The 22,580-nt window shown below is 35.1% G+C and overlaps 1 long non-coding RNA gene across 1 annotated transcript; it reads right to left on the bottom strand.

Moving 5' to 3' along the window:
* Positions 1–16,879: 16,879 nt before the first annotated feature.
* On the bottom strand, positions 16,880–19,419 carry LOC136247448 (uncharacterized). The gene is made up of 3 exons (XR_010697557.1): positions 19,377–19,419; positions 17,108–17,165; positions 16,880–17,057 (listed from the first exon to the last, which is right to left on the bottom strand). It is a non-coding gene; the product is annotated as an uncharacterized lncRNA (long non-coding RNA).
* Positions 19,420–22,580: the final 3,161 nt, after the last annotated feature.

Raw genomic sequence — 22,580 nt, 5'->3', positions numbered from 1 at the left:
TACCTTTAACATCCTAAATTGTATAAAACATCATTAATTGAAAATCTATTCTGAAAACAACTTTTTCTGTCAAATAGTTTAAGTTATTTTAGGCTCTGCTACAAACTTGATTCTTGGGTTTAAATGCTTCTCTTGCAAGTAAGACAATAGTCTTATATAATAGTGAATTTCATAGCATTTATAAAGTTCACAAGGCTGCAACATCTGAGAGCTGTTTGTTTTTTGTTTTTCTTACTTGATCAAATCCCATGCTACGTTTATCTAAATCTAGCAACTTCTGGAGTTTGCACTATCAAATCCCTTGAAGCTCAACTTTAAGCTTATATGATATTGCAGGACTTATGTTGTCATGATCATTGTGTGCTAAAAGGGGTTAGTTGAAGCCAAAATTTAGTTGTATTTGTAGACTAGTTGTAAAACAATTATGGTGATAGATGGATCCATCATTTTAAAAGTTAGATTGAAATAGCAACCTGCACCACAGAACAATGGCTGAAGTAGATCCAATCCTGTGTTTTAAATATTCTCCTTGACCTTACATTCAATTAACTATACACTCTTTATTCTCTTTGACAAGCCACTATTATACACTTTCTTGAAATCCAATAACAAGAAATAGTCTATAGTTCTGTTTTTTAAAATTAAAACTGAACTCGTTTAATCATTTGGTTAAAAATAGCTTCTAGATTCAATCTTGTGATAGCCATTTCCAAAAAGTTCTAGGAGAGAATGCCACCAGAGTCCCCTAACTGGAGAATTCTACACATGCTGAGTGCATGTACACTCCACACACTGGTGAGTCTAGTTGCTATCTCCACTCACACTTACCCTCTCTACTGTTTGGACAGCTAGTTTGAACCATGAGACTGTAAATTATGCTATACTTCAAAACCCCAAACTTGATCATGTGAAGCTGATACCCATATGTTTCCACTACTAGTTCTTTAAGATGTTATTTTAGCTACTGGCTGTGCCTTTTAGTTGTACTGACAAACTGTAGGGGGAAAATGGTATCACATAAACAAAGTGACCTCATTTTTTCACTCAAAATTACTACCAAATTCAATCTCAGTAGGCCAAATTTGCAAACTTTTCCTGTGGGGGCATGCCCCAGACCCCCCTAGATAGAGCATGCTCCACATGCTGAGTGTATTTTGTACACTAGTTATATCAACTTTCTTGCCATGAATATAAATGTCCATGTTAGCACCCCCCCCCCCCCACCTTTTCTGAAATCCTAGATCCGCCCCTGAGCATGACAATAGTGCAGATTAGTTTAACCACACCCTTAATAGATCTGGTCTTATGAAAGTTTCGTTGGTCATAGAAAGGGATTATCACAGTAACAATTTAAGCTTGTTGGCAAACAAAACAACCATCATGATTGATAGAGACCTTGTTGAATGCCTTGATGCAGTGCATATTTCAGTTAACCAGGTATCGAGATTTAATCGAAAATCGAGATTATTTTAAAAGAGTAATCTAGATTATCAGAAGGAAAATATCACCCAACACTACTCTCTGCAGTATTCCAGAATTCTCTGTGATAAAATTAGAGTGGAATATAGTTAAAAAGAAACTCCTGAATGTGGCGCCCACTTCATGGAAGATATCTGTCTAGGTTTCAAATCAATAATACTTATTATATACAACACATATTAATAAGTAAGGCCTCTTTAAAGACAAGAAAAATTCCCTAAATATGTTCATCCAACTTTAAACTCAGTAGTGTTTGTGATATGGTAAGTAGTTCATGAGAAGTCTCAAGCCATTGAACAAGAATTTGTAAACACTCACTGATGAGACCTTAAAATTGACAAAGGGAGAGATTTCATATTAGCTATTTTTAGTAAGTATATGCGGAAAGGAAAAACAGTCATGACTGAACCTGGGCAGCTCAAACCTGCTCTTCCTGCCAGGTGGTCAAGATGCTCAGAATGCTCTTTTAGCAGGATGTACATACATTAGGTGTCGAAACTACCTTCAACACTTGTACTGTAAAGCCTATAATAAGAAATAAATAATTATAAATTAATATTATTCTATAAATAAAATTCATTATCTGTGCACTGCTATCCTCACCATTGTACCAAACATCCTGCCATATACTAATCACTTTAGGTAAAAGATTTATACCTTTAACATACTAAATTGTATAAAACATTATTAATTGAAAATCTATTCTGAAAACAATTTCTGCCAAATAGTTAAAGTTTTTTTAGGCTCTGCTACAAACTTGATTCTTGGGTTCAAATGCTTCTCTTGCAAATAAAACAATAGTCTTATATAATAGTGAATTTCATAAAGTTCACAAGGCTGCAACATCTGAGAGCTGTTTGTGTTTTGTTTTTCTTACTTGATCAAATCCCATACTACATTTATCTAAATCTAGCAACTTCTAGAATTTGCAATATCAAATCCCTTGAAGCTCAACTTTAAGCTTATATGATATTGCCGGATTTATGTTGTCATGATCATTGTGTGCTAAAAAGGGCTAGTTGAGGCCAAAAACTAGTTGTATTTGTAGATTAGTTGTAAAACAATTATGGTGATAGATGGATCCATCATTTTAAAAGTTAGATTGAAATAGTAACCTGCACCACAGAACAGTGGCTGAAGTAGATCCAATCCTGTGTTTTAAATATTCTCCTTGACCTTACATTCAATTAGCTATACAGTCTTTATTCTCTTTGACAAGCCACTGTAGTTATACATTTTCTTAAAATCCAATAACAAGAAACAGTCTATAGTTCTGTTTTTTAAGAATTAAAACTGAACTCATTTAATCATTTGGTTAAAAATAGCTTCTAGATTCAATCTTGTGATAGCCATTTCCAACAATTTCTAGGGGAGAATGCCACCAGAGCCCCCTAACTGGAGAATTCTACACATGCTGAGTATATGTGCACTCCACACACTGGTAAGTCTACTTGCCATCTCCACTCACATTTACCCTCTCTACCTTTTGGACAGCTAGCTAGTGTAGTTCAAGCCATGAGACTGTAAATTATGTTATACTTTAAATTAATTTGATCATGTGCAGCTGATACCCATATGTTTCCACTATTAGTTCTTTAAGATGTTATTTTAGCTACTGGCTGTGCCTTTTAGTTGTACTGACAACACTGTAGGGGAATAATGGTATCACATAAACAAAGTGACATCATTTTTCACTCAAAATTACTACCAAATTCAATATCAGTAGGCCAAATTTGTAAATGTTTCGTGTGGGGGCATGCTCCTAGACCCCCTAGATAGAACATGCTCCATATGCTGAGTAGTTGTATCAACTTTCTTGCCACGTATATAAATGTCCATGTTAGCATCCCCTTCTGAAATCCTAGATCCACCCCTGAGCATGACAATAGCGTAGATTAGTTTAACCGCACCCTTAATAGATCTGATCTTATGAAAGCTTCTTTGGTCATAGAAAGGGCTTATCATACTAAGAATTTAAGCTTGTTGGCAAACAAAACAACCATCATGATTGATAGAGACCTTGTTGAATGCCTCGATGCAGTGAATATTTCAGTTAACCAGGTATCGAGATTTAATGGAAAATCGAGATTATTTTAAAACAGCAATCTAGATTATGCAGAAGGGAAATATCACCCAACACTACTCCCTGCATTATTCCAGAATTCACTCTGTGATAAAATTAGAGTGGAATATAGTTAAAAAGAAACTCCTGAATGTGGCACCCACTTCATGGAAGATATCTGTCTAGGTTTCAAATCAATAATACTTATTATATACAACACATATTAATAAGTAAGGCCTCTTTAAAGACAAGAAAAATTCCCTAAATATGTTCATCCAACTTTAAACTCAGTAGTGTTTGTGAATTGGTAAGTAGTTCATGAGAAGTCTCAAGCCATTAAACAAGAATTTGTAAACACTCACTGATGAGACCTTAAAATTGACAAGGGGAGAGATTTCATAATAGCTATTTTGCGGAAAGGAAAAAACAGTCATGACTGAATCTGGGCAGCTCAAACCTGCTCTTCCTGCTAGGTAGTCAAGATGCTAGGGATGCTCTTTTAGCAGGATGTACATAGCATTAAGTGTCGAAACTACCTTCAACACTTGTACTGTAAAGCCTTAACAAGGAATAAATAAAATAAATAAGGTTAATATTGTTCTATATAAAATTCATTACCTTTTAGGAATCAATAAAATTTTATTCTGATTAGTTAAATATTTCCCAAAATTGATGTCATCTGTTGCATTTGTGGTTTTTACTAGTGAATACATCTACATAACGACTATCCACTATTTAACATTTTGAATATTCTTTAGAACAGTGAGATATACAAGCATAATGTGTTTGTATAATTTTGTTATCTGTTTACAATAGATGTTCATCATAAGATAAAAAAATATACAGTATCACATAACTAGTATTGGGTTGATGAATAAGACCAGTAATACTCAATATGAGGCACACTGACAGGTATTACCCTCCATTGACTGTGAGCACTACAAAACCAATGGAAGTCACTCTGGTGTAAGAACTTTTAAAAAGTGTACATTATGTTCAGTTACTTGTAATAATGGTACAATAAACTTGCTATGGCTTCCAATAACAGTCAGGAAGTTAGTAGATGATGTTACAAGAATATACACAGATGATGTGTTCATAAGTAGATCTGTTAAACTGTACAGTCTCAACATCTCCTTGACCTAGCCAACATCTCCGTGACCTAGCCAACATCTCCTTGACCTAGCCAACATCTCCTTGACCTAGCCAATAAGACACTAGTTACTTCTACCAAGAGTTAATAATAGTAGAAACTCTTGTTCTATGTAGTCATGACACATTCTGGGAGTAGCAGGTACAAATAAAATGAAGGTGGTTTATACCTCCCTCTTATTAATATCACCTACAAATCTTACAGGCATAATCCTTCTTCCCATCAAAAACTAGCTTCACCTTCCCTTGTCTACAAAATTAATAATAACATCAATAGTGTAGTTAAACCCAATAATGTCTTTAGCATGACACAATATGCCCTCATCGAATGCAAGTTTTCTAAACACGACAATAATTTTATTCCACTTTTGAAAAAAGCTAATTCACTGAACAATCAACTGACTAACCGACTGACCAACTGGCATTCAGATTGAATGACTGACTTCTTGACTTACTACTGACTTCTTGACTGCCTGCTGCCTGCCTGCCTGCATGCCTGCCTGCCTGCCTGCCTGCCTGCCTGCCTGCCTGCCTGCCTGCCTGCCTTCCTGCCTGCCTGCCTGCCTGCCTGCCAGCCGGCCGGCCGGCCAGCTGGCTGGCTGGTTGGCTGACTGACTGACTGCCTGACTGACTGACTGACAAACATAATTCATAATTAGCTACCGGTTGTTCTCCATCTTTAATAATCTCCCTGCATTATTGCAAAGTTCACTTTATGATAAAATTAGAATGAATTCCCTAGGTAAAATTACCCTCCTGAATGCAGGTTCCCACTTCATGAAAGATATCTATCTAGATTTCAAATCAACAATACACTTAATAAGGATACCATTTTAGGGATAAGAAAAAAATCCATAAATATGTTCATCCTAGAGTAGTTAAAACATGTTATGCTCAGTAGTGCTTGGGGATTTTTAAGTAGTTCATGGGAAGTTTCACGCCACTGAACTAGAAAATACAAACACGCATTGATTAGACCTTAAAATTGACAAGGGAAACATCCTGACCATCTAGAAAAACACCTGTAAGCACTTGAGCGTAAATCAGATAGCTGCATTTTCAAGGCTTCTTAGGACTAGTCAGCAATTTTTCTCCTTCTGCACCTTTTCAAACATACTTAGTACCACATCTTTAAACAGGCTGTATGCCCTACATACCTGCAGCTCTTGTGCTGTAAAGTTTGTCCACTTGTTTCCACATTGCATGGGGTACTGTGAGATAATAATTATGCCACTCTCTAGAGTTCCTATGGGTACAAATACATGAGATTGACAAGGGGAAAAAGCGTCCTGACTACCTGTCAGACTCCTGTCAGTGATCAAGTGTAAATTGGATGGTTGCAGGTTTGATCATAAGGCTGACCAGGTACATGCAGTCATGTGTATATTTTTATCCTTTCCACACCTTTTCAAGTATATTTAATATTTTGACATCTTTAAACAGGCTGCCGGACTAGGTGTCCTACAGATCCTTTAGCACTTGTACTACAAGTCTTAATAAAAATACAAATAAATATAATTTCATAAATGTGACTGGGCCTGTGAATATATGGCATGTGGGCACATAAAATTTACCTACTTTTTCAAACATTTAATTGCCCATAACTTTTTGTGCCAATGAGTTATGATTTTGAAATTTAAGCAGGTATTCAGTAATTAATTTGCTTTGTACGAAAAAGCAAATATTTTACTCCAATACTGAGATACATCCTGTTGTGTGACAGGATATAGTTTGTGCCCACATGCCCTATTTTTGTAGGCCCAGTCACAAATATTATAATTGTGTTTACTATAAAATTACCTTCTAGGAATCAATAAAACACATCCTGATTAGCTGCTAACAAACCAAAACACATTACCCAAACCTGTTGTCATGAGCTATTGTGTAGTTTTTACTAGTGAATACCACATTTACATAACAACAATATATGTTATCATCTTTGTAACTGTTCACATTATGTGATGCTGTGGATAATCTTTAGAACAGTGAGACACTAACAGATCACTCAATATATAGTTTTATTATTTGTTAGATGTCATCATAAGATAAAGAACCAATAGCTACAGTACTACATAACAACTAGTATTTGGTTGATGGTGAATAAGATCAGTAATACTCAATATGAGGCACACTGACAGGTATTACCCTCCATTGACTGTGCAGCACTACAAAACTAATGGAAGACACTCTGGTGTAAGAACTTTTTTAAAAAGTGTACATTATGTTCAGTCACTTATAGTAATGGTACAATAAACTTGCTATGGCTTCTAACTGTAGCTAGGAAGTTAGTAGATGTTATAAGAATATACACAGATCATGTGTTCATAAGAAAATCTGTTCAACTGTACATTCTCATTCAAGCCAACATCTCCTTACCTAGCAAATAAGACATTAGCTAGTTACGTACTTCTACTATGTAGTCATGACACATTCTGGGAGCCTGTATTTCAGTTACTGTACCTTAAATTAAATTATGTATGATGTCATTTCACTGTGTTGTTTTTAACATTGAATGGTCACAACAAAATCAATTCAAATAGCTCATTATTATTATTATTATTACAGTGACATGTACCTTCATGTGACATACTATGGATGTTCTTTTAACTATTTCCAATATCCAACAAAGCACAATTGCAACTTTTTATGTGGGGATCAATCTTGAAAGTCCTAAATTTTTCTGCTATCAAAAAATAGCTTCACCTTTCCTTTCTCAACAACATTAATGATACTGTAGATATACAGTGTAATTAAACCCAAGCATGTCTTCGTGTGACCAAATATGCTGTCATGAAGTTTATACTAAACATTTAAACATTACTATTGAACTGACTAACTCAGTGAAAAACTGACCAACTACCCAACGTACATTCAGACTGATTGACTGACTTGTTGACTTATTTACTGACTGATGGATGGATGGAAGGATGGACGCGGACAGAATAACTGATTGTCTGAATGGCCAGCTGATATTTTCAGGCAAATGTGACTTAACAATGGCTAATGCTAATTAAAGATTTGTGTATAAAGTTAAATGTCAATTGACTAGTAACATGTCTTCTGTTGTACCATTAAAGTTGCTACAGCTCAACTTGTGGATTAAATTTAATCTGTTCAATTTTTTGCCGTAATTTCTTTTTGCTTTAGTACATTTTGCTAGTTATCTGTCAAGCAAACTCACAATAAAGCAATAATGGAACAAGAAAAAAAACACTACAAGGAGAATTGTCCATAATTTCTGTTAACAATAGCAGACTCAAAATTACCTGTTGTTCTCCATCTTTAATAATCTCCCTGCTAGTGTTGGGCAATTAATCGATTAAATCGATAAACTAGATATTTTTCACTAATCTAGATTATTTGTCAGTAATCTAGATATTAGTCACTAATCCGTTTTACATCTTGTCAAGCAGCAAACATCAGTTTGTTGGTGGAGCGTCAATGGCGGATTTAGGGGGGTGCTTGGGTGTTGAAGCACTCCGCCTCCAAAATTTTACAATGAGCAAGCTAGGAAGCTTCTAGAAGCTGTAGTACAGGTGCAGTTGCATTTTATACACATGTATGGGCAATGAAAAGATGGAAAGAGCAAGGGAAATAGCTAATCTTATCCAAAAATTACTAAGAGGTATTCAAAATTATACTTTTGGGGTAAGTCTTACCTTAGAAACTACTAAAAGTGAAATACTCTAATAGAACAGTCAACTACTCTAATAGAACATCCATCATTAAAACTATAATTTTCAAGAAGTTACCAGAGTGTAAGCTGAAATTAAACCTATTCTTCTAGATCTGTGCACTGCTATCATCACCATTGTACCAAACATCCTGCCAGATACTAATCACTTTAGGTAAAAGATTTATACCTTTAACATACTAAATTATATAAAACATTATTAATTGAAAATCTATTCTGAAAACAACTTTCAAATAGTTTAAGTTTTTTTAGGCTCTGCTACAAACTTGATTCTTGGGTTTAAATGCTTCTCTTGCAAGTAAAACAATAGTCTTATATAATAGTGAATTTCGTAGCATTTATAAAGTTCACAAGGCTGCAACATCTGAGAGCTGTTTGTTTTTCTTACGTGATCAAATCCCATGCTACATTTATCTAAATCTAGCAGCTTCTGGAGTTTGCACTATCAAATCCCTTGAAGCTCAACTTTAAGTTTATATGATATTGCAGGACTTATGTTGTCATGATCATTGTGTGCTAAAAGGGGTTAGTTGAGGCCAAAAACTAGTTGTATTTGTAGACTAGTTGTAAAACAATTATGGTGATAGATGGATCCATCATTTTAAAAGTTAGATTGAAATAGCAACATGCACCACAGAACAGTGCACGTGGCTGAAGTAGATTCAATCCTGTGTTTTAAATATTCTCCTTGACCTTACATTCAATTAACTATACACTCTTTATTCTCTTTGACAAGCCACTATTATACATTTTCTTAAAATTCAATAACAAGAAACAGTCTATAATTCTGTTGTTTTTTTAATTAAAACTGAACTCATTTAATCATTTGGTTAAAAATAGCTTCTAGATTCAATCTTGTGATAGCCATTTTCTAAAAATTTCTAGGGGAGAATGCCACCAGAGCCCCCTAACTGGAGAATTCTATACATGCTGAGTGCATGTGCACTCCACACACTGGTGAGTCTACTTGCTATCTCCACTCACACTTACCCTATCTACTGTTTGGACAGCTAGTTTGAGCCATGAGACTGTAAATTATGCTATACTTCAAAACACCAAATTTGATCATGTGCAGCTGATACCGATATGTTTCCACTACTAGTTCTTTAAGATGTTATTTTAGCTACTGGCTGTGCCTTTTGAGTTGTACTGACAAACTGTAGGGGAAAAATGGTATCACATAAACAAAGTGACATCATTTTTCACTCAAAATTACTACCAAATTCAATCTCAGTATGCCAAATTTGCAAAATTTTCCTGTGGGGACATGCCCCCAGACCTCCCTAGATAGAGCATGCTCCACATGCTGAGTGTAATTTGTACACTAGTTATATCAATTTTCTTGCCTCGTATATAAATGTCCATGTTAGCACCACCCTTCTGAAATCCTAGATCCGCCCCTGAGCATGACAATAGTGCAGATTAGGTTAACCACACCCTTAATAGATCTGGTCTTATGAAAGTTTCACTGGTCATAGAAAGGGCTTATCACACTAAGAATTTAAGCTTGTTGGTAAACAAAACAACCATCATGATTGATAGAGACCTTGTTGAATGCCTTGATGCAGTGCATATTTCAGTTAACCAGGTATCAAGATTTAATCAAAAATCAAGATTATTTTAAGAGTAATCTAGATTATCAGAAGGAAAATATCATCCAACACTACTCCCTACATTATTCCAGAATTCACTCTGTGATAAAATTAGAGTGGAATATAGTTAAAAAAGAAACTCCTGAATGTAGTGTCCACTTCATGGAAGATATCTGTCTATGTTTCAAATCAATAATACTTATTATATACAACACATATTAATAAGTAAAGCCTCTTTAAAGAGAAGAAAAATTCCCTAAATATGTTCATCCAACTTTAAAGTCAGCAGTGTTTGTGATATGGTAAGTAGTTCATGAGAAGTCTCAAGCCATTAAACAAGAATTTGTAAACACTCATTGATGAGACCTTAAAATTGACAAGGGGAGAGATTTCATATTAGCTACTTAAGTATATGCGGAAAGGAAAAACAGTCATGACTGAACCTGGGCAGCTCAAACCTGCTCTTCCTGCCAGGTGGTCAAGATGATCAGGATGTTCTTTTAGCAGGATGTACATAGCATTAAGTGTCCAAACTACCTTCAACACTTGTACTGTAAAGCCTTAATAAGAAATAAATAAAATAAATAAGGTTAATATTGTTCTATAAATAAAATTCATTACCTTCTAGGAATCAATAAAATTTCATTCTGATTAGTTAAACATTTCCCAAAACCTATATTCTTCTAGATCTGTGCACTAGATCTATGAAACTTGATTCTTGGGTTTAAATGCTTCTCTTGCAAGTAAAACAATAGTCTTATATAATAGTGAATTTAATAGCATTTATAAAGTTCACAAGGCTGCAACATCTAAGAACTGTTTGTTTTTTGTTTTTCTTACTTGATCAAATCTCATGCTACATTTATCTAAATCTAGCAGCTTCTGGAGTTTGCACTATCAAATCCCTTGAAGCTCAATTTTAAGCTTATATGATATTGCAGGATTTATGTTGTCATGATCATTGTGTGCTAAAAAGGGGTTAGTTGTGGCCAAAAACTAGTTGTATTTGTAGACTAGTTGTAAAACAATTATGGCGATAGATGGATCCATCCTTTTAAAAGTTAAATTGAAATAGCAACCTGCACCACAGAACAGTGGCTGAAGTAGATCCAATCCTGTGTTCTAAATATTTGCCTTGACCTTACGTTCAATTAACTATACACTCTTTATTCTTTTTGACAAGCCACTATTATACATTTTCTTAAAATCCAATAACAAGAAACATCGTATAGTTCTGTTTTTTTAATTAAAACTGAACTCATTCAATCTTGTACCCACATTTGGTTAAAAATAGCTTCTAGATTCAATCTTGTGATAGCCATTTTCTAAAAATTTCTAGGGAAGAATGCCACCAGAGCCCCCTAACTGGAGAATTCTATACATGCTGAGTGCACGTGCACTCCACACACTGGTGAATCTACTTGCCATCTCCGCTCACACTTACCCTCTCTACTTTTTGCACAGCTAGCTAGTGTAGTTCGAGCCATGAGACTGTAAATTATGTTATACTTCAAAACACCAATATTAATTTGATCATGTGCAGCTGATACCCATATGTTTCCACTACTAGTTCTTTAAGATGTTATTTTAGCTACTGGCTGTGCCTTTTAGTTGTACTGACAAACTGTAGAAGAAAAATGGTATCACATAAACAAAGTGACATCATTTTTCACTCAAAATTACTACCAAATTCAATCTCGGTAGGCCAAATTTGTAAAATTTTCTTGTGGGGACATGCCCCCAGATCCCTCTAGATAGAGCATGCTCCACATGCTGAGTAGTTGTATCAACTTTCTTGCCATGTATATAAATGTCCATGTTAGCACCCCCCTTCTGAAATCCTAGATCCACCCCTGAGCATGACAATAATGTAGATTAGTTTAACCACACCATTAATAGATCTGGTCTTATGAAAGTTTCGTTGGTCATAGAAAGGGCTTATCATATTAAGAATTTAAGCTTGTTGGTAAACAAAACAACCATCATGATTGATAGAGACCTTGTTGAATGCCTTGATGCAGTGCATATTTCAGTTAAACAGGTATCGAGATTTAATTGAAAATCGAGATTATTTAAAAAGAGTAATCTAGATTATAAGAAGGGAAATATCACCCAACACTACTCCCTACATTATTCCAGAATTCACTTTGTGATAAAATTGGAGTGGAATGTAGTTAAAAAGAAACTCCTGAATGTGGCACCCACTTCATGGAAGATATCTGTCTAGGTTTCAAATCAATAATACTTATTATATACATCACATATTAATAAGTAAAGCCTCTTTAAAGAAAAGAAAAATTTCCTAAATATGTTCATCCAACTTTAAACTCTGTAGTGTTTGTGAAATGGTAAGTAGTTCAAGCCATTGAACAAGAACTTGTAAACACTTATTGATGAGACTTTAAATTGACAAGGGGAGAGATTTCATATTAGCTAAGTATATGCGGAAAGGAAAAAACAGTCATGACTGAACCTGGGCAGCTCAAACCTGCTCTTCCTGCCAGGTGGTCAAGATGCTCAGGATGCTCTTTTAGCAGGATGTACATAGCATTAGGTGTCCAAATTACCTTCAACACTTGTACTGTAAAGCCTTAATAAGAAATAAAGTTAATATTGTTCTATAAATAAAATTCATTACCTTCTAGGAATCAATAAAATTTCATTCTGATTAGTTAAACATTTCCCAAATACTGATGTCATCCATTGCATTTGTGGTTTTTACTAGTGAATACATCTACATAACAACTATTCACTATTTGACATTTTGAATTTCTTTAGAACAGTGAGATAGAAGCATAATGTGTTTGTATAATTTTGTTATCTGTTTACTATAGATGTTCGTAGATAAAGAACCAGTAGCTACAGTATTACATAACAACTAGTATTTGGTTGATGGTGAATAAGAATAGTATTACTTAATATGAGGCACACTGACAGGTATTACCCTCCATTGACTGCACTATAAAACCAATAGAAGACACTTTGGTGTAAAAACTTTTTTAAAAGTGCACATTATGTTCGGTTACTTATAATAATAGTACAATAAACTTGCTATGGCTTCCAACTATATACAGTCAGGAAGTTAATAGATGTTACAAGAATATACACAGATCATGTGTTCATAAGAAGATCTGTTAAACTGTACAGTCTTAGTCAAGCCAACATCTCCTTGACCTAGCCAATAAGACACTAGTTACTTCTACCAAGAGTTAATAATAGTAGGAACTCTTGTTCTATGTAATCATGATACATTCTGGGAGTAGCAGGTACAAATAAATTGAAGGTGGTTTATACCTCCCTCTTATTAGTATCACCTACAAATCTTACAGGCACAATCCTTCCTCTCATCAAAAACTAGCTTCGCTTTCCCTTCTCAACAAAATTAATGATAACATCAATAGTGTAGTTAAACCCAAGCATGTCTTTAGCATGACACAATATGCCCTCATCGAATGCAAGTTTTCTAAACACAACAATAATTTTATTCCACTTTTGAAAAAAAGCTAATTCACTGAATCAACTCAATAACCGACTGACCAACTGGCATTCAGATTGAATGACTGACTTGTTGACTTACTAACTGACTGACTGACTGACTGACTGACTGACTGACTGACTGACTGACTGACTGACTGACTGACTGACTGACTGACTTACTGACTGCCTGCATGCCTGCCTGCCTGCCTGCCTGCCGGCCTGATTGACTGACTGACTGGCTGACTAACAAACATAATTCATAATTAGCTACCGGTTGTTCTCCATCTTTAATAATCTCCCTGCATTATTGCAAAATTCACTTTATGATAAAATTAGAGTGAAATCCCTAGGTAAAATTACCCTCCTGAATGCAGGTTCCCACTTCATGAAAGATATCTGTCTAGGTTTCAAATCAACAATACACTTACACTGTAATAAGGATACCATTTTAGGGATAAGAAAAAATCCATAAATATGTTCATCCTAGAGTAATTAAAACATGTTATGTTCAGTAGTGCTTGAGGATTTATAAGTAGTTCATGAGAAGTTTCAAGCCACTGAACTAGAAATTACAAACACACATTGATGAGACCTTAAAATTGACAAGGGAAACATCCTGACCATCTGGCAAAACACCTGTAAGCATTTGAGCGTAAATCAAATAGCTGCATTTTCAAGGCTTCTCAGGACTAGTCAGCAATTTTTCACCTTCTGCACCTTTTCAAACATACTTAGTACCACATCTTTAAACAAGCTGTATGCTCTACAGACCTGCAGCTCTTGTGCTGTAAAGTTTGTCCACTAGTTTCCACATTGCATGGGGTACTGTGAGATAATAATTATGTCATTCTCTAGAGTTCCTATGGGTACAAATACATGAGATTGACAAGGGTAAAAAAGCATCCTGACTACCTGTCAGACTCCTGTCAGTCATCATGTGTAAATTGGATGGCTGCAGGTTTGAGGCTGACCAGGTACATGCAGTCATGTATATAATTTTATCCTTTCCGCACCTTTTCAAATATTTTGACATCTTTAAACAGGCTGCAGGACTAGGTGTCCTACAGATCCTTTAGCACTTGTACTACAAGTCTTAATAAAAATACAAATAAATATAATTTCATAAATGTGACTGGGCCTGTGAATATATGGCATGTGGGCACATAATATTAACTACTTTTTCAACCATATAAGTGCCCATAACCTTTCGTGCTAATGAGATAAGGCTTTGAAATTTGAAGCAAGTATTCAGTAATTAATTTGCGTTGTTTAGCAGAATGCAAATATTTTACTCCAGTACTGAGATAGGTCCTGTTGTGTGACAGGATGTAGTTTGTGCCCAAATGCCCTATTTGTGCAGGCCCAGTCACAAATATTATTGTGTTTGCTATAAATTTACCTTCTAGGAATCAATTAAACACATCCTGATTAGCTAACGGATCAAAACATTACCCGACCCAAACCTGATGTCATGAGCTATTGTGTGGTTTTTACTAGTGAATGCTGCATTTACACAACAATAATATTTTATGTTATCATCTTTGCAACTGTTCTCATCATGTGATGCTGTGGATAATCTTTAGAACAGTGAGACACTAACAGATCACTCACTCAATAATGTGTTAGTATAACTTTGTAATTGTTCATTAGAAGATAAAGAACCAGTAGCTACAGATTACAATTAGTATTTGTTATGGCATTCAGGAAGTTAGTAGATGTTACAATAATATACACAGATCATGTGTTCATAAGATCTTTTTAACTGTACAGCCTCAACACCTCCTTGACCTAGCCAATAAAACAACATACCCTTGATCATGGTTGTAAATATATATATATAGCATACTAAGCACCTAGCTGTATATTACCACATAATCAACTGTCTGTAAACTATAGCTAAATTACTGCAGATAATGAAATAACTTACAATACACTCCACATCAGTTTTGCTTATTATAGCATATGTTATATTCAAATATTCAACCCACTTCAATCCATTAGGAGCTAGCTACTTATATGATTATGATTTTTCACAATGGTGTCTGCAATTTAGCTATGGAAATTGGTATATCAACAGAGAAATACCACTGAACAGGTCACACGGAGTACTTAGCCTAAATGAGGGAATCCGTGCCACTCATAATGAAGTAAATAAATAAATGTAAAATCATCTGGGCATGCAACCATACAATGGTGTCAATGCTTGTTGTGTTTCAGCTGGCCAGTGGTGGGTCAAAGTACCAGTGTATTCTCAGAGTCTCTAGAAATCCACTCATGAAAAGCGGCCCCAAGCAAATGCTGTGGTATAAATGTGTAGTGTATATTTAATTTAATGTACATAATATCTAAGTACCTCACAGATGCAAGTTACAGAATGCAAGTTACAGAATGAAAATATTCTGCTCCAATACTGAGGTCTGACCTGTAGCATGACTGGGTGTAGTTTGTACCCATATGCCCTTCGCAGGCCCTGTCACAATTATAAAATCATCTGGGCAACCATGCAATGGTGTCAATGCTTGTTGTGTTTCAGCTGGCCAGTGGTACAGTAGGTCAAGTACCATGCAGTGTATTCTCAGAGGCTGGTACATGGCACAATCTCTAGAAATCCACTCATGAAAAGTGACCCCAAGCAAATGCTGTGGTATAAATGTGTAGAGTACATTAATGTACATAATATCTAAGTACCTCACAGGGTGGCTACACCACTGACTTAATGAATGTTAGTACACTAAACTGGTAAGGAAACTAAATACAAGTTGCCACACAACAAAATGATATAATACAGTATGGTATGTTAAACATTTGACACAATTGTTGATCTATGCAACATTATTAACAGTAAAGCAACATAATGACAGGCAACAAACAGTGGTATAAGAGAGTGCTACTTTGAAACATGGTAACCAGTACTAACCACAGCTGCTATAGTCTAGCTGCTTACATAGTTTGAGGCTATAGAGTGTGTTTAATTATAATTATGTGATAGTCAAGATCACTAGACTGAATTAGTTCAAGACATCAAAAGAAACAATGCACCATACTACCCTAATTACAGAAGTGTAAGAAATGATTGGAATTTAAATAAATTCATGAGTAATGGAATTTCTACTGTGAACTAATTTCTACTGCAAATTTATATCTCTACTAGTTCATAAAAATTATACTGGTAGCTAGTATCACTTTATTGTATTGCATGTAGTGACTCCTGCATATGCTTGTAATTTGAAGCCATATAGGCACTGCTTTATAACAAGTTCTAATTCACAATCAATGTTTTCTTTCTACCTTGGATTATGATACAGCTACCCTACTGTGTCTAAGCCAGTCATCAACTACTTCCTCGTGTTAGCTGGCTAATATTATGTTAACACTTTTTTGTACATAAAAACTGACTTTTATGAATAACTGTTAGATCCATTATAAGGTAACGGTGCCAGAATTTTATTACCTTCATTTGATCTACAGTATAATAAGAAACTATAAACTCACTAAGAGTTATTATTGTTCATGATCTAAAGTGTCCTTGTAAGCAACATGTTAGCTGGTTTGAATTCAAAAGTGTTCTTCCATTCCTCCAGCTCTTGCAGAACTTGCTGTTCTAAAGAACAATACACTGTACAATAGTTGAACATCAAACTTTATACTTACCTTCAACTAAACTGTAGTTATTACCATACTTCATGTCCTTCACTTTTACTGGTGTACACTACACAAATCACATTGTTGAGTGATGTGTAACAATTGTTCTTAATAATTATTACGCATAACATCATATGTGACCGGATTTGTGAAAAGGGGTCTTCCACACACATCCAATTCTATGCATTTGGAAGACCATAACATTGCGTTCAAGAAACATATAAGCCTGAGCTTTTTTCCATTTACTACGCTATGTTGATGCTCACTACTGACCAAATTTGAAGCCAGTAGCTGTTTCCAATCTGAAGTTAAGAACATCAAAATTGGTAATGTGGTTGTGTGTGGAAGACCCCTTCCGCAAACTGGTTACATATAAAGGTAGCTACATCAGATGAATCGTTTCACCATTAACCAAATAGACTAGTGATTAACCCACAGTCACAAGATCACTAATGTGTTATGTGTACACCAATGAATAAGTCAACATGTGGTATGAGTGATTGTATAGTCTGTTAACTTATTATGAGTTTCATAGTTCCTAGAAGGAAATGATTTCATTGTATCATTTAAGGGTTTTGTACTGGTGGATGTTGTTGTTTGCTCTTTATTATGCTATCATAAACACTTTTATTGGTTCCAGGTAATGACAATTATCACCTATATTATGAATTTACACAATGTTAACAATGTGGTAATCACTAACACTGATGTAATGTGAGCTCCATTAACAGATGTCTTCAATTAGACTTTGCTATAACAATATAATACTCTTTCTTGTTTGTCTAATAACAGGAACATTTCTAAAAACTGCAATGACTAGCATCAGCTAAGTCACATGTTGAAAAGTTTGTTATAGTAAAAGTACCATAAAAGTGTAATGAATGCTGCAAAATACATAACATTTTCTGTGATAAGTTTGACTATTGACTATTAGCTTGTTATCATGGCTACCTGGTATCCAGTGAATCCCCTCAGTATATACCATAACATTACAATAAGAAGTATGGTCACTTACACTTTATTTAATGCTACACATTGTCAGTGTAAGTGTTACCAACATGTAAACTCGGTGACATGTTTTCCATTGTTTAAGAGACATGTACAGAATGAAAACAGATGATTTACTGGTATTTAAAGTAAACATTGGCAAGTAACTAGCCAATCAAACTAAATTACTTTACTTTGCTGTTGTGTGTATTTCAGTTGCACTTGAAAAGACTTGCTTTAGCCATACACCCTGTATGGGTACTGGTATTCATGTCTTATGACATTATACAATTGTGTTGTAATGTTTGAGCAGTTATCATTATATCATTACATCCTGTACTTGAATAATATGGTTCAGCGGCATCGACTCTACCTGATTAAATGGTTACAGACCCAAGGTATATTCAGTATCCTTGGAGAATGACTGTCGAGATTTCAGTTTAGATGGTGTCTCTGTGATCACATCAGTGAACTCATCCAGGAGACTGGAGGCATACAAGTCCTCATAGTTTCTACTTATGGAAATAAAATATCAAAAGTTAGTTTATATGCAAATAAACTTGTTTATATTATAGTATATTGGTACAGAGAGTAAACTGAAGACAAAAGAGGAACTCTAGATCTGTAAAGACAGTTAGAATTCCGGTAGACTCTGACAATGGTATTGTCAGTAGTCAGGTAACTAAGAACTTTATTTTACTCTCTGTACCAATATAAAATAGTATAAACAAGTTTATTTGCATATAAACTAACTTTTGATATTTTATTTCCATAAGTAGAAACTACGAGGACTTGTATGCCTCCAGTCTCCTGGATGAGTTTATACTGACGTGATCACAGAGACACCATCTAAACTGAAATCTTGACAGTCATTCTCCAAAGATACTGAATATATCTTGTGTCTGTAACCATTTAATCAAGTAGAGTCGATGCCGCTGAACCATATTATTCAAATGGTGTTGTACATTAAAGTAGACCTTACTTATAATATAGTTAAACAACTCTAAGAACACACAAGCATCGGAAAAAAATTGTAAACATAGACAATTAAGTAAGTTATCATATCACAAACAATTAGTCCACAGACATATTTCCAGTAATAGCAATAAGGTGTGGTATGTGTACACAGGTTGGTATAACAGTATCTACATTTTTGTGTAATTGTCTATTACAATTTTTGACCGAATTATTGATAATAGTCGATCTAAGCATGCAACAGTGAAGTTCAGTTTTCACCATGAATGGATAGCCACACCAATACTCTACATACATTTTTGCACCACAGCCATACCTCTGGTTTGATCAGGTTTCCTTTCACCAGTGGATTTCTAGAGGTTTTATTGCAACAACTTGCTAGTGATATGCAGCAAGCTATATTTATATTCTACAGTCCACTGTAACTACAATCGTTGTTTAAAACCTCTTTAAAGGTGCTATTAAGAACAGTGGCAGATCACAGGGGGGATTGGTGGCACCTGCCCTCCCTCCCCCCAAAAAATTTCATGCAAGATCGAGAAACTCTAATTGAGCAGTTAGTAAAATACTCTAATATAACAGTCACCACATATCCTCCACAGTTATATCTGAGTTTGAAAGCTTTCATCTGAGGAACTATTCCATGAGCACACTCAGCTATGTAAAGAGCCTGCTACATTTTGTTTACAAATTAAATATACATGATCCTTTTATGTCATTCTACATTACAATAGGCTGAGTCACTGACCCCTTCAACTTTTGATCAATGCAGGTCACTTAGATACCTGTGCATAAAAACGCTCTACATCAAAAATTAGTTGTGAAACCTTAGGAGCAGTCCCCCAGACCTCCTGCTCCATATACCTGCTACCCTGGTGCACCCATCCTTGCCAAACCTTGGATCAAAATCAAAAAATTCAGTTGTGAAATTTATAAAATACCTTGGGCACAGTCCCTCAGACCTCCTACTCCATATACCCACCCTTGCCAAACCCTGGATCCGCCACTGAAGAATATAGCAATACTCAATGAAAATTTCAAAATATCCATGGTAACTAGTTAGCAAAAAAGGTTATGTGTACATATATAAACATGGCTATTCACTGGACAGATAATTCCACAAAATATTATCTAAATATGATTATCATTACCTTGATGCTCAATTTTGTCAGAACTTGGTGTTGGCTTACTGCACACTACATACGTACACATGAACAAAGTATAACTTATGACATTGTGCCTTATTAAGTACATGAGGTTGACATTTATCAACTTCCTTCTTTTCCTGTCACCCGCTGACATACAACGTTTTCTTATTGCATTAGCAATATTATTGCAATTAAGATTTAGAAGTCAGAGACAGTTCTGTACTAAAGAACAAGATACTCTAATAGAGCAGTCAGGCACAATCACTTATTGTACTACAGTAGACCAAATCATTACTTATTTGAATTTTTATGCATTCAAACTCCTCTACAGTAGATAATGATCTAAACATTCTACAGAAATAAAATACCTGTGTCTAGCTGAATGATCAGGAACAAATATGTACGATAGTTAGCAATTAATCTTAGCAACTTAATTATAGTAGACAGCACTGATATCACATTAATAAGGATGTTTGGACTTCAGTTACTGGGGAGAATTTTAGAGTATTGTATATTGCGTTCAATATATGAGAGGTACCAAATAATTAGAAGCATCAAATTTTAGGGCATTTATGCTACTTTTTAACTTAATTTCTTGAATAGTGCTTTACTTACAAAATGTTTATGATCTTATGAAATACCCACACTGTTGTTAAACTACAGTAGTTAGTTAGTTAGCTGGTGGGTAATAAGATATTAGTTACAAATAGTGATGTCCTCACCACCTGATTGCTCTTGAGGTTACAGGAAAAAAAGGAATCTAATGATGAAGACCTTACCTGGTTTTGATCCAGACTCTGATACCGATGAATAATCATTTCCTATAGTATATATATAATATATACATTAATAACTGCATAATATGTGTACTTAGACCCTTTTGTGGTGGATTTTGGAGGTGTCTAAGTTACATAGAACCTTCTCATGTTAATTCAGTCCCTTTTCATGTTTACTTAGATCCTTTTCATGTTTATCACGCATACTGGCAGTGTTGGTAATGCATCACCACCAGAAAATATTGTAAACCGGTAACAACAGGTGGAATGATGGCTTGATTCTAATACATTTTTATAAGCAGCTGGCAAGATTGTTAAGGTACAACAACAACCATGTACTAAAGGGTCTACTAAATAAGTTAGACATCTGACCACAGGGGTCTAAGTAATTCAGTAACCCTTACGCTCTGTAGTAGTGCCTTTGCATCACTCAGGTACCACAACACGGGCCATCAGGTTACTAAATTGCTTATGTGGTCTGAAGTCTAACTATTACTTAGTTAATAGTTATGGGCTTACCATACGTATATTTAATGTGCTTCTGCATGTTATTACTTTTGAAATTACATACATGAAATGTTTAATGGATTTAAGGAAACACACAAAATATATCTAATGCTTATCCTCCTACTGTATCAGAGTCTAATAATAGCATTATTATGGTCTACTAATGATTTACCTATTTATTTACCTATGACCTCATTATACAAGTTTTTCACTGTGTTTATAAGCACGATATACAAAGCCAGAAGCATATAAGCACAGAAGATTCAACCATGCAACATTCACATAGTGCAACATTGCCTTAGTAATACTTTGAACACCACAAATTCACAGGCCAATTGCTAAGAAGCATTTGCAATGCAGCTGTTCTTGTACTATTAACTGGCTACAGAGAGGGATTTAGCGATGGATTTTTAGTGTGTGGCAGTGTGTGAGACTGGCAGTAAGAGGGCAAAGTTTTGCTAATCAACCTGTTAGTAAATGCTAAAAATGTTGATCCAAATAGCTATGTCATCACAGATGGAGCATTTCAAGTTGGCTGAATGGCTGAAAGCCCAATGTGTAAGAATTTTCACTTTCGGTGCTTATAAGCTCCTGATGAAGCAAATGATGATGTCATTATCCATAGGATATCTGGAAGGATATTTTTCAGGATATCCGTTTAAGCTCTACTAAGTAGTAGCCAAAGCAAAAGTAGCACCATTTACTTCCAGCATTTCAGTTGTTTAGTGGTGACCACAAGTCAACATTGTCTGAGTAAACTGTGGTGGGTTTTCAGACTACTGAAGCCTTCAACACATGAAATGTCAAATATCTAAAGCCCTAAGTCTTACACAGTGGAACTGCCTTGGTCGCCACTTGTGTAGAAGTTACCTCTCTAAGAGGCCAACCTTTAAATTCCCCCATGAGACATCTATCTGAATGCCTTGCTAAAGCAGCTACCTGCTTATTAAGCCAAGAAAATTTAGCCCGAAAGTAACCATCTTAAACAAGTTCCACTGCACCTACTTAGCTGATCTACTGCTCGGATCTATTATGGTAGCTATATCAGTATACTGTCTAACGGTGACACTTTGTATATCTCATACTATA

This window comes from Dysidea avara, chromosome 2, assembly GCF_963678975.1.
Source record: "Dysidea avara chromosome 2, odDysAvar1.4, whole genome shotgun sequence".
NCBI lineage: Eukaryota > Metazoa > Porifera > Demospongiae > Dictyoceratida > Dysideidae > Dysidea > Dysidea avara.
This window is presented reverse-complemented; position numbering and strand designations above follow the sequence as displayed.